The sequence below is a fragment of the Babylonia areolata genome, chromosome 12 (assembly GCF_041734735.1).
Source record: "Babylonia areolata isolate BAREFJ2019XMU chromosome 12, ASM4173473v1, whole genome shotgun sequence".
Classification (NCBI taxonomy): domain Eukaryota; kingdom Metazoa; phylum Mollusca; class Gastropoda; order Neogastropoda; family Buccinidae; genus Babylonia; species Babylonia areolata.
In genome coordinates, this window is record NC_134887.1 from 21190243 (window position 1) to 21195242 (window position 5000).

A 5000-nucleotide genomic window follows, 5' to 3' on the forward strand; every position below is an offset into this window, starting at 1 on the left:
CTGTCTCTCTCTCTTTCTCTCTCTCTTCTGAGTTTCTGAGTTCTCTGTTTTCTACCCTCTCCCCCTCTTCATTCTCTTCATCTTCCGAGCGTCAACTGAATATAACTGTGTCTGCGAAAATGACGTTTTAGATATTTACTACATTTTACCCTTAACTTGATCATTCAACGGACAATCCATGTAGGTGTGTAGGTATGTAGGTGTGTAAATATGCGTATTAATGCTCTCTCTCTCTGTGTGTGTGTGTGTGTGTGTGTGTGTGTGTGTGTGTGTGTGTGAATATGCGTATGTATGTTTTGTGTGGGGTGGGGAGGGGGCGTGGGGGTGAGGGTGTATGGGGGGAGGGGGGTATGTGTGACACAATATTTGCTATGTTTTTATTTGAAGTCCCTTTTTTTTAGTTTATGAATGTCGAATTTGTTGATATCGTTACTTTTGCTTGTTATTGCTTGATTTTTCTTCGTTTGCTTTAAAACAAGGATAATGAAGAATATTTCTGTCATATTTCAGCGCTATGACACATTCTAGTGAGTATACTTCACCTTTCTCTTAGTTTCTTTAATTAAAAAAATATCCATCGGGCCATTGTGAATACGATGATTTCCAGCTTGCTATAAAAGAAAGTAAGAACAAGAAAGGTAAGGCTTTCAAGACTCACTTGTGATACACTTTAAAAAAAAATCTAATCGTTAAAATGTGTTCTGTATTTGTTATTATAATGTTTCGGGTTAAAACAAAAAGAAAAAAAAAGTCCTAACGGCAGATTCGAAACCCGTGTGTTCGGATGAGAAGAAACTGTCTTACCCATTACACTATCGTGGCTCCTTAACTGAAGTTCAAAAATATATAATTTAAACATGCTTTTTTAAAGGGCGATAAATCGATTGCGGTATTCGCAGTGAGAACACTGTTTAGATCATATTATTCTGGTGTATCTTGGGCATTCAAAAAATCTTTAAGGGCAAATAAAACTTCTTTTTAAGTCCGCGGTAAAGGAGACGTGGCTATCGCCGCAATCACACTGCAACATTTAGCCGTTTTATCTGGATCTAGATAGATGTACAAGTTCAGTTACACCCGGTCGACACGGTCGATCCAATATCTCTTTTATATTCATTCTAGTTTTATAAACCGGCACTCCCACCGCTCCCTTCCGGGACTGGTGAGGCGGGTGGCTAGACACCCTTATGGAATTAAAAACGAGATCCATAAAAGGGCGTCAGCTCAGGAGAGCCACCAACGGCCATCTAGCTCCACCGTGCTGTGTGCATGCCACACGCAGTTGGCCCCCGGGGTGTGTCTACCCATGCATGCGAAGTCTGGATCTGGCAGAATCTGCGGAAGAAACCTATCGGTTCAACGGAGAGGAAGGCGGTTACAGCAACGCACTGTGGAGTGCAGATAGCAAGATGAGACACCGAAAGGATATCTTGGTCATCCACTGCATCCGTGCTCATCCTCCAGTCGTTTCGACTTAGTCTTGCCACTGGAAATTGGTGGACAAGGACGAGAGAGTGAGGTCGACGTTGCGCAACTCCTCTTCACTTTAAACAAACTCATCGCGCAAGTCATCAGTCATCCTTAATGACCTTTCATCCTTCATCATTTCATCACCCCCAAGTCCTGTGGCGACAGGCGAGCGACGAAACGACAGGTGTGGGTACACTGGCAGTCGCAGCCGCAGACCTGCACGCAGGCGGCTCAGGCCATAGGGTCGTTCTTCGTCGACAGGAGCAGCGATGGAGCTCGGCAGCCGTCTGAGCGTCTGAGCAGCTCTCTTTAGGAATGCACTGCTCACCTCCCTGGCATGAGGAAGGGGCTAGAAAAGGTGCCCTAAAAATTGCCTGCTCCATATCACCCTGGCCAGCATTCCGCGGCTGGCGGGGACCCTACATCAGCGGGCGAAACAAAGAGAAAGAAAAGAAAAAGAACAAGGATCGTTCCTATCACCATTGGTGCTTGGAACATAAGGACTCTCCTGGACAGAGATAACGCGGACAGACTCCAAAGGAGAACGGCACTAGTTGCATCCGAACTCGCCAGATACAACATCGACATCGCAGCCTTGAGTGAGACTCGGCTTGCAGGCGAAGGCGAGCTCTGTGAACGGGGATCTGGTTACACCTTCTTCTGGAGTGGACGAGGAAGCGAAGAGCGACGTGAGGCTGGCGTTGGTTTTGCAGTAAAAACAGCACTTGTCAGTAAGCTAGCTGGAATCCCAAAGGGAGTCAATGATAGGCTTATGACCATGAAACTCCCACTGGCATCTGGCCAGAAGCACCTCACCATTGTCAGTGCCTACACCCCAACCATGACCAACCCAGATGAAGTAAAGGCGAAGTTCTACGAGGACCTTCACTCTGTCATTGCTGCCATCCCTAAAGCAGACAAGCTCATCATTCTTGGGGACTTCAATGCTAGAGTTGGCTCTGACTACATTTCCTTGGATGGAGTGATTGGAAAGCACGGTGTGGGCCACTGCAACCCAAATGGATTGCTTTTGCTTCAGACCTGTGCAGAACTGCTGATAACCAACACAGTTTTCTGCCTCCCTACCTGTAACAGGACGTCATGGATGCACCCTCGCTCAAAGCATTGGCATCTCATCGATTATGTCATCGTCAGGAAAAGGGATAGGCAAGATGTACGTGTAGCAAAGACCATGTGCGGCGCCGAGTGTTGGACAGACCATCGCCTTGTAGTCTCGAAGCTGAATATTCGAATCCAGCCCAAGAGACGCCCCCAAGGCCAGAAGGCTCCAAAACGGCTCAACATCGCTAAGCTGAAAAACATCACCATCAAACAGTCTTTTGTGGAGCTGCTGGAAGATCGTCTGGAATCCGCCTCTCTGGACAGCCAGAATGTGGAGTCTGACTGGAGGACCCTGCGTGAGCTGATCTATAGTACAGCTTCAGAGACCCTGGGACCCATGACCAGAAAGCACAGAGACTGGTTTGATGAAAACTGTGATGAAATCAAGCAGCTTCTGGATGAGAAACGCCGTCTGCATCAAGCCTACCTGAGCAACCCAAAGTCCACATCAAAAAAGGATGTGCACAATGCCATCCGCAGGACTGTTAGCAAAAGTTACGCCAGATGCAGATACGTGGCTGAGTGACAAAGCTGATGAGATCCAAGGATATGCTGACAGGCACGATATGAAGAGGTTCTATTATGCCTTAAACGAAGTCTACGGCCCCACATCCTCAGGATGAAAATTCTCGAACGATGGGCTGAACACTTCAATAGTGTCTTAAATCGCCCTTCCTCCATAAATGATGAAGCCATAGACCGTCTCCCACAAATCCCCACCAATGAAGCACTAGACGATCCACCAACACTTCTTGAGACCCAGAAAGCAATCCGTCTGCTATCCAGTGGCAAAGCACCTGGCTCAGACTCCATACCAGCAGAGGTCTACAAGGATGGAGGCACTGTGCTGACTGAGAAGCTTCATCAGCTGCACTCACTCATGTGGAAAGAAGAGACGATCCCCCAGGATTTCAAAGATGCATCTATCATTCACTTGTACAAGCGAAAGGGGAACCGGCAAGCCTGTGATAACCATCGGGGCATTTCCTTGCTCTCGATTGCAGGCAAGATACTTGCCAGGATCCTACTAAACCGCCTCACAGCACACCTTGACCAAGAGGGCCTGAGAGCCAATGTGGATTTCGGAAAGAGCGCGGAACCACCGACATGGTGTTTGCTGCAAGGCAGCTGCAAGAGAAATGTCAGGAGCAAAATGCTGATCTGTTCTCCACCTATGTCGACCTCACTAAGGCCTTCGACACCGTGAGTAGAGAGGGACTGTGGAAGATCATGGCCAAGTACGGATGCCCTCGGAAATTTATTTCCTTGGTCAGCTAATTCCATGAAGGCATGCAGGCTCGAGTCCAGGACAATGGCGAAACATCTGCTCCTTTTGCTGTCACAAACGGTGTCAAGCAAGGCTGCGTCCTGGCTCCAACGCTGTTCAGCCTCATGTTCTCTGCAATGCTTACTGATGCCTTCAGAGATGGCGATGTTGGAATCGGCCTAAAGCACCGAACAGATGGCAAGCTGTTTAACCTCAGAAGGCTTCAAGCAAAAACGAAGGTCATGACAGACATCATCAGAGACTTTTTGTTTGCTGATGATTGTGCCCTCAACGCTGGATCTGAAGCTGACATGCAACTCAGCGTCGACAAGTTTGCCCCTGCCAGCAGGAACTTCAGCCTTACCATCAGCATGAGGAAAACTGAAGTTCTCCATCAGCCAGCCCCAGGGAAACCCTACGTTGAGCCCAACATCACAGTCAACGGTCAGAGACTCAGTGCGGTGGAGCGGTTCACATACCTTGGCAGCACACTGTCACGAAATGCGACCATCGACGATGAAGTGAACGTCAGGATTGCAAGAGCAAGCGCAACTTTTGGTAGACTCAATGCAAATGTCTGGAACAGAAGAGGCATTAGTCTTGAGACCAAGCTAAAGGTCTACAGAGCAGTAGTTCTCCCCACACTACTGTACGCCTGCGAAACTTGGACAGTGTACCAACGACATGCCAAGAAGCTGAACCACTTCCACACAACATGCCTCAGGAAGCTACTGAACATCAAGTGGCAAGACAGGACCCCAGACACAGAGGTGCTCGCAAAAGCCACCCTTCCCAGCATCTTCACCATCCTGATGCAGTCCCAGCTTCGCTGGGCTGGACATGCCAGACATCGGCTGCCCAAAAGGCTCTTCTATGGCGAGCTGCAACAAGGGAAGAGATCACACGGAGGTCAGAAGAAGCGCTTCAGAGATACTCTGAAAGTCTCTCTGAAAGCGATTGATATCAACCCTGACTCCTGGGAGGAATCTGCAGTGGACCGTGACAAATGGCGCGCTGCTGTGCACAAAGGCGCCAAGTTGTGCGAGACCAACAGGACTGCTGCAGCTGTTGAGAAGAGGCAGGCCAGAAAGTCACGGGCAAACAAGCTCCCTGACAATGATATGCCTGTCTTTGTCTGCCC